Here is an 8,877-nt window from a genome sequence, read left to right on the forward strand (position 1 = left end):
AACACTGCTAGAAACTCGCTCTCAGTGTCACAGGAGGGGTGGGACCACCTGGGCCTCTCCGGGAGAGGGCCTCTATGTGGGAGACCTGATCAGCTGCTCTCTGGGGAATGTGCTGGGCGGCCCCTCCTTCCCTGCCCACCCCCACCCCAGCGCCGCCCGCATCAGGGCGCGTTCCCAGGAAATGGGCTGGATTGGACCCTCCAGCCAGGCTGGCTCAGTGCAGTGGGTGGTGGGTGGGCCCTGGGTGAGGTTAGAGTGGCCACGCATTCCAGTGGACGGAGTTGCTCTTGGTGTGCCCCTGGGTGGGGTGGGGGAGTTTCAGCTCTTCTAATAATAGATGGGCCTGTGACCCTTGTCGGGAAGGCTCCCTCCGCTCGCAGGGCAACCTAATTGCAGGCGTCATATTTTTAGTTCACACTTGACGTCTGAATGTGACTCACCCTCCGGGACCCTGTCATCGGTGGCTCACTAGGCTCCAGTCCAGGGTGCAAATGACTACCTTCGGCCCAGCGGGCATTTCTGTCCACGTCAAGGCCTCTGCTGGACGCCTGGTGGGGAGGGAGGCTGGGGTGGGCGCTGCCGGAGTTCTGCCCCCACCCCGCCTCCCCAGCTCACTGCGGGGGGGGGGGACCCCGGGGAGGGGCTGGGAGCAGGCCTCCCTGAGGAGCTTCCTGGTGGTGCTGGGGAGGTGTCTCCCAGTGAGGGCTGAGCGACCGGCCCCAGTCAAGCCCCGCCCCTGCTTGGAAGACCCGCCTTCAACTCAACCTCCAGCTCTCAGTCAGGCCCCACTTGCCCGCAGCCGCCTAGCCCTGCAGGCCCCAGTCCTCCCCTCACAGGAGCACAGGCCCTGATGTCCCGGCCCCATGTGGTGAGGGCGCAAGCACTCACTAGGGGAACATCTGTTTGGGGACCCCTCCCTGGCCCCTGGAGGCCGGATGTGGCCACCAGGTGAGTCAAGGGCCAAGAGACCACAGGCTGGGGGACTGGAGAGGCCACCCGCGTCCTCCCACCTCAGAGGGAAACTCCCCAGTGGTTCACCTGCCTGGGAGGTCTGGGGGCCAGGCCGGCTGACTCCTCCCTGGGTCCCAGCCCGGCAGCTGTGGTCCTGTCCTCACGTGCACTCCAGCTAGTATCGGCTGGCCCACATACCCTCCTCCTTGGGGACTCAGTTTTAAGACTGCGGTCACAGTGGCTGGCCAGCCCAGGCCAGTAGAGAGCTGACTCTGGTCGCCGGCGGGAACAAGATCCCCTCCCCCACCACTCCGGGGCTTTTGCCCTGGGCTGGGATCAAGTTTGAAGGGTCAGCGCTTCGAGCAACCCAAGGCCCTGGGCGCCCAGGGCCTGGGTAGAATTTGGCGTGGCTGCACACTTTGCAATTCTTGGTTATGAAGGTGTGGCCAGCAGCTCTCCAAGACAGCTGTTTTAAGCTTCTTGGCAGTGGAAACTCTTCACCAGAATCTTGGGGATCCGAGATCTAAGGCGACAGAGCAGGGCTGCCCTGGTTAAGGGGCGGAGGGCTGGGGAGGGGGCCCTGACCCTTGTGCTCCTGCCTGGGTTTTGGAGTCCCCCAGGCTGTGCTGTCTCCCCTGGGGGACCTCAAACATGCACGGGGTGTGTCCTAGGTGGCCGCCCTTGCCCCCATCACCCCGCCTGGGGGCCGGCTGTGGGGAGAGCGGCATTGGGGCCAGGGAAGGAGACTGATGGATGCAGGTCAGCCAGCTGCCCTGGGCCAGGAGTCAGCAACACAGCCTTATAAGATCACCTAACAGGGACCTTGCGTGTCAGCCTGGGCCCTGGACCCACGGAAGCTTCGTTTTAATGTGTGTGCAGCTGGGCGGGTGTGAGCACAGGGCCTAGGGACACATCTGCACATCTCAAGAGCCTGATTGACCCTGGGTTCTTGGGGTCCATCCCGAGCTCCCACCGCCTTCCTCTAAAGACACAGGGGGAGAGACCAGGTCGGGGCCAGCGTGGCCCCAGAGCCGCTGCCCAGCTTCCAGGGGGCCTGGCCTGGCTGGCACCTCTGTCACATGGGAACCAGGTTGTGCAGCCGGGGTCTCTGCCAGCAGCCGTTATAGTGGGGGGCTGGCCTGCCCAGGGTCAACTGGAATTCAGTACAGAGCCGGGCAGGAATCACACTGTATCGTCGGGTTACTGCAAAAGTGAACGTCACATTTGGTCTTTTCTGTGACGGGTCAGAAAAGTCATCAAGTCTGTAACATGAGACGTCATCCGCTCAGACACACAGGCACTGCTGACTGAATACTGAGGCTGGAGTTCCCAGTGTTCAGCCTCGCAGCGTAGACCCCCAAAACGCGCTTCAGTGGAAACCTATGCGTCGTGTAGAGGTCATCTGACCTGTCACTGTGAGCCCCCACAGGCCCCCCTCACCCAGCCACGCGGATGTCGGCCCCGCTGGGCCCCCCTCGCCCAGCCACGCAGAAACCAGGTTCTCCTCCCTCGGTTCCAGGGTTAGTAACCTGTCAGTGTGTCCGCCCTCAGTTCTCTTGGAAGCTGCTCGTGACAGCTGCCGAGCTCTCCCTGGATTGATGAGTCAATGACACGGTTAACATGAGCCCGTTTTCTGTCTGAGTCACGATCGCACCTCTTCCTGAGACGTACCTTTTAACAGATGTGCTTGTTCGTCGGAATGACACACTACTTGCCGTGGTGTTTGTCAGCCACACAGTGTGGTACTTAAGGAACCAAATGTATTAAACGAACAAATGCAGTTTGAAATATTGGAAAGTACATACATTTATAAGTGGTTACAATTATTCAAAGACCCCGTGACAGTTTTTAGACTTAAAAACAGAATTAGACGTGCACTATGGACCTCAGAAGGTCAGAAAGTCTAGATTTTAAGAGCAGCGGGGGCTCGGCCCCCCGCTGGCTCTCCCGCCCCCAGTCTCTGCTCCTGGGCCAGGAGTCCCTTGTCCCTGCTGGCCCACCCAGTCCTTGCCTGGGCCTCCTCCACCTGGAGGGCCTCAGCCCCAGAAAACCAGCCCCTTCCCTTGAAGCCAAACCCAGAGGTCAACCTGTGATGTGCTCCCTCCCCTGCCTTGATTTAGCAAATGTTTGCCAGGTTAGTGAACGCTGTCAGCTTTTAACCCTTCTTCTAGGGGGGAGCCCTGTGTCTGCAGGCCTGTTGTCTAAGCCCTGCCCGGCCCATTGCCCCTCCCCAACCCCGCCCGGCCCTGCGGCCACTCAGCGCGATTTAGCGCGGGATGCGGAGAAGCGTCAGCAGATGGCACCCCCACACCGCGGTGATGCTTCACGGCAGCATCAAAGGTGGGCCGCCAGGGGGCGTGGCCCCCCCCCCCCCCCCCGCCAGACGCCCTGCCCTGGGAAGTCCCTGCGGGGCTGGAGGCCGGGTCCCCTGTGAAAGAGCAGGGGCTCACGCGGCTTTGAGGTGGGTTGGGGGTCTGCTGTTTGCGGGCTGCACACAGCCTGGGTCCCCTGCACACTCAGGGCCCAGACGGGGAAACCAAGGCAGGGAGCGGTTGGTGGGTCCTTGGCCCAGGTTTGGCTGCCTGAAGTGGCCAGGCAAAGCCAGACAGCCCAGCCCTCCCCACCTGCCCGGAACCCCCGGGCCCGAGCCCCAGGTGGACCGTGAGCTCGGCACAGCTGCCTTGGGCGCCCAGTCCAAGGGGTGCTCAAATGCCGAGGCTCCTAGGTCGGGCCCGGCCCCAGCAAGGCTGGAGGCAACTCCACACGGATGGAGGGGTCAGGCCTCAGTCCTGGAGGCCCGGCCTGATGGGGCCTGGGGGCTGGTGCAGGTGAAGGAGGGGCCCTGGCCGCGGGCAGCTTGGACGCCTGAGGGCAGGGCACCCCGACCAGGCTGCATGCTTGCTGGTGGCTGTGTCTTCCGCAGCATGGCCAGAAAAGGCCCCAAGTCTCTCTGTGGCACTGTGGACCCCCAGAGACGGCAGGGCCAGGTTGCTGGTGCCCAGCGGGCGGCAGGGGCCCCAGAGCTAGGCTGGCCCGTCCCATGAGCCTCCCTCCGGGGCGGGAGCCCTGCCGGCACCTTCACCTGGGCTCTGATGGCGGCTCCCACCCGCCTCCCGGGGCCAGGCGGCTCTGGTGGCCACTCTGAGGACCGCCCTCTGCGTGCAGCTCGTGCCTGTGCCAGGAGGGCCTGGGCTCTGCAAGCCCTCCTGCCCACGGCCCTCACTGGGCTCAGTTTCTGCCAATGGCTGCAGCTCACCCTGCCCCTGCCACACAACAGTCCCCGGGGTCCCAGCGGCCCAGGCACACCTGGGGCGAGGCTGGCGGCCCATTCCTCCAAGGGACACCCCCTTCCTCTCCCAACATCCCCCCCCGGCCAGTGAACCCCCAGCAACTTCCCCCATGGCACAGGCGCCACGCGGGGCCTGCCCTCCTCCGCCCCTCCCTCCCACACTGCCCTGAGCGCCCGCGGGCCCAGCCCTCCGCCGGGCGCCCGGCAGCTCCCCTCGGGCCGGTCTCCGGGAGGGCGTTCCTTCTGAGGCACTGTGAGCTTCTCTCCCTGCCCTGTCGGGCGGGGCTGGCGGGCCCGCCAGGCGGAGGTCGCCCACAGTGGGCGGTCACCGAGGGGGGCCTCTCCCAGGGGATGGCGTTTGGCTGGGGCCCCCACCCCTGCTGCTCCAGGACCAGCCCTGTCGGTGCCTCTTGGACCCCTGGCCCCCAGACTCCGCTCTTTGTTGAACTCGAGCGTCTCCCCTGGAAGCCAGGGCCTCCCAGGCCCCGTCTCTCCCAGGCTCCCACAGTCTCGGCCTCCGTGGGGCGGAGCCCCGCTGCTCCTCCAGCAGGAGCCCAAACAGGGCTTTCTGGTCTTAACTCCCGCGTTCCCACACGCACGCACATGCATACTCCGTGCACACGCCCCCCGCGCACACACACACATGCACGTGCGCTCACTCACATCTGTCAACATGCCATCCTGTGGCTTCTGAGAAGTCCAGTCACAGAACTGGAGACCGTAAACGTGAAGAACAGACCTCTGTGCTGCCCCAGGACAGGGCGCTGGAATGGACCCCGTCGGAACTGGTGAGGGCAGAGGCCTGGGGGCTCTGGTGGGCAGGGGCCGCTGGGAGAGGGGAGGTGGGGCAGCGGCCTGTGTGGGGGCACCGCGGCCCTGAGACGGGGGGTTCCCAGGAAAGCTGGGGGTGTCCTTGCTGTCAGCTCCCTGAAGGCACTCCCCTCATCCTCACTCACCGTGTAAAGGAGAGGAAACTGAGGCCCAGGGACGGAGGATGGCCACGCTCCCGCCCGGCCGGGGCTGGACCCTCCAGCGGCCCCTCCGTGGCTGTCTCCAAGGAGCCAGGTGCACATTCTTCCCCACAGAAAGGCTTACTCGCCTGCAGAGACAGCGCCGAGACCTCAGGTGGTGGTGGTGAGGTGACTGTCCTGGCCAGGGGCTGGTCCTCCCCCAGGTCCAGGCACAGCAACCAATGGGCCAAAGTCAGGGCTCAGCGGGGCACATTCCTGCCCACCCAGCTCTGCCTCTTGGGACAGGAGGGCCCAGGCTGCTTCACAGCCGCTATCTGGGGAGAGGCCGAGGAGATGCAGGGAGAAGGGGGCTTGGGGAGGGGAGAGGAGCTGGCAGGGACTCCAGGTCTGGGGTGGTGTGAGGGCATGAACCCTCTCAGTGGCTCCCAGGGGACCCGTCCTGGCCCCCACTCTCCCTTCACCGAAGGCCTCCCTGGAAACCTCACATACCCACTTCGGACCCAAGGGAGGGCTGGGGGCTCCCCTCGCACCGCCCCTAACTTTCAGAACTTCCAGTGGTCCAGGGCACATAGGGGAGGCTGAATGGGCCAGGAAAACTGGGCTGGGGTTTGGGGAGCAACTGGGTACAGGGAGAGGCCTACGGAAGGAGCTGGCTGAGCTCCCTGCCAGGCCCCAGCCAGGTCGTGAGCTGGGCGGCAGTCTCCTGCTCAAGGTCACAGCCTGCATGTGGACGCTGGGTGGACACTGGGGCTGCCATCTGGCCCACCCACTCAGGAGCTCCCCAGCAGAGGGGCCGCCTACTGCGAGGAGCCCAGCGCCGGGGTAGGACTTGCCTCCCCAACCCCCTGAGCACACCTGTGCGTGCCCCAGCATCCCGGGGCACCTGGGACATGCACTCACCTGCCTTGGGCACGTCGGCTGGGTCAGCATAGCTCCGAACGGGAACGTTTCAAAGATGGCTGATTATAGACAGCTTAAAGAGGGGGTCCACACGGCAGGATGCTGCCCCATACACGTGTCACACAGAGGCTGGGGCGGGGGACACCCACCATGCAGGCCATGCCCCCCTGGGGCTGCAGCCCAGCATCCCCACCCACGGTGCGGCCACCCCAACCCACCTGACCCCACCTGACCCCACCAGTCCTCACCTGTCCTCATGGAGGCCCAGGTGGGCCCCCCTTTCAGCCGCTGACTGGCCCTGCATGGAGACGGGCCTTCACTGTCACGAGGGTCACAGGCCTGTCGGAGCCTCCTGCAGGTTGGTCTGAGCACATGGGGGCTGGACTCTGGGGAGAGACGAGCCTCCCACGGCCTCCCCCTCCTCCCGCCCCCCCAACACGCTCCCGTCCCCATTTCTCCCCCAGATGGAGATGCCTTTTTGTGCTTTCACGCTTTCTATAACCAGCAGCTTTTACAATACTTTATTTCATTAAAAATTGTAATTTAGTTAAAACACAGAAAGCATAAGACAAGGCCCTGAGTTCCCAGGGGAGCTTTGGGCCCAGACAGCTGGGGGGGCCTCCCTGCTGGGCAGGGCTGGGGGGCTGGGGGACCTCGGAGGGAGGGGCGCCTCCGAGGAGGGCAGTTAGTGGTGCCTGTCCCAGCACAACACCAGGCTCCGGCTCCTGGGGGTGCTCTGCTGTGTGGGAAGCGGGGTGGGGTGGGGGACAGCCTTGTTACCCAGGTTGTGCCCCCGGTTTTCACTGGTTCTCCCAGCACAGAGCCATCGCTTAAGCTGCATTTTAATTAGGAATTTGACCGGTGATTTTTTTTCCTGCCTCTGCCAGAGTAGCCATTAGCCTTCTCCCAAAGACAAGGGGGCCCTTCCCGGGGACCCAGGACCCCAGACCTCCCCCGCCCTGCACTGCCCTCCCCTTCTCCAGGGTCTGAGGAGTCTCTGGGAGCCTGTCCTGCCCGGGGCCAATGGGGCTCAGCACAGAGCAGTCACTCTTAGTCCCTCGGGGGCTGGAGGAGGCCTCCTCTGCCTCCTCGGGCAGCCCCGCCCAGCCCAGCCTCTCAGGCTCACGGCTCAGCCCCAGCTCCACGTTTCTGGACCCTAGGATCCACCTGATAGCACAGGCCAGCTGGGGTCAGGTGGCCCCATAGAACCGGCTTTTCCAGCCACCCTGCTAAGATGACCTCACCCAGGCCCTGGCCGCAGGGTGTGCTGGGTGTGTAGTCATGGCGGGGTGCGGGGGGGGCTGCGGGGGGGGCCCACAGGGAGGGGGCAGGGCCGCCAAGGAGAAGGAAGGTCAGGGGCGGGCTTCTCGTCTGAGGTCAGTGTTAGAACAGGAGGTGGGTCCTGGGATGGTCAGGACAGAGGAGGGGCAGGGGGGCGGGGGACACCCCAGACCTGGGCTCTGCTGGATCCCGAGCTCCCACACACTCACCATGACTCACACCCGCCTTCATGCTCACACTCACTACTTACCGCACACACCCCCACCTGTGCCAGGCCCACCTAGATCTGCCCAAGGCCTGAGGAGCCAGCCAGGTGGCCTCCACCCAGGAGCCCTGGGGGAGGCGGGTAGACCTCTGGGCCACTGGGTCACTCTGAGGGCCCGCCTGACAGCACCGCCCCTGAGAGACCGCCCAGGGCCACAGACCCTCCGGACCCTTCCCGCTGACTGCTGACCTGACTGCTGACCAGCAGGTTCAAAGCCGGAGGCAGGAAGACCTCCCAGGAAGTCCCAGCCCTGAGGGGTCCCCATCCATTTGACCCCCTCCCCCAGCAGCTCTTCTGGGCCCCCTGTCCTGACACGTGGCTGTGACCTGCAGTGACCACTGAGGGCCTAGTCAGGGTGGTCCTGGGCACCCAGCCTTAGCCCTCCCCCACCCCCCCCGCCCCTCCCCTCCCCCTCCCCCAGCTCCTCCAAGGCACTTCCTCTGGTCTCTCCCGCTGTGAGTCAGCAAGTCCGTCAGTCTGGGAGCCCTCCCACGGCCTCCTTGCTTCCTGAACACTCTGCACCTGAGGCTTCCTCAGCGTCTGATTAAGTGTGGGGCCCTGCCCACCCCCACCTCCACCCCCAACCCAACCAGGCTTCTTCCTGGGGGCAGAGGGGCAGGATGGAGTGGCCCAGAGCTGGCCCTCGGGATCCCACCTTCTGCCCACCCTCGCTTTGCTGCCTGGACTCCCGGACCGACTAGAACCTGGACCCTGTCCTCCTGACCAGAAAGTACCTTCCTGAGGCTCCACCCCCTGTGAGCCCACCAAGCTGGCAGCCGGAGGGGTCCAGAGCGGAGGGGATGGAGGCAGGAGGAGCTGGGAGCTGCTGGGCAGTGTTGGGCCTTGTGTCCATGGACCGCCAGCCTGCAGGGGGCAGCGCGGCCGGCCTGGTGCTGTGGTGTCTCGGCTGTCTGTCCCCTCAAGGCCGGCCTTGCCCAGGAGGGACCACCCATCACAGCAGCTCACCAACTAGGGACCTCAGCCTCGGGCCTCTCCAGGGAAACTGCTGGACCTCCTGCCACACAGCCCCTCACTGTGGGCACAGCCCCGACCCCGCTCACAGCCAGCCTCTGTCAGCAGGACTGATGCACAGCAGAGAACCCCTGACACAAACTGAAAGCAGGGCACCCGCCTCCGCCTGGGGCCCCTGGAGCCAGGATTCTTTCCCTATGTCCCCCGGGCCCGCCCACTGCTTCTGGGATTCTGGGGGGCCTTGGGCA

Source organism: Camelus bactrianus, chromosome 11 (assembly GCF_048773025.1).
Source record: "Camelus bactrianus isolate YW-2024 breed Bactrian camel chromosome 11, ASM4877302v1, whole genome shotgun sequence".
NCBI lineage: Eukaryota > Metazoa > Chordata > Mammalia > Artiodactyla > Camelidae > Camelus > Camelus bactrianus.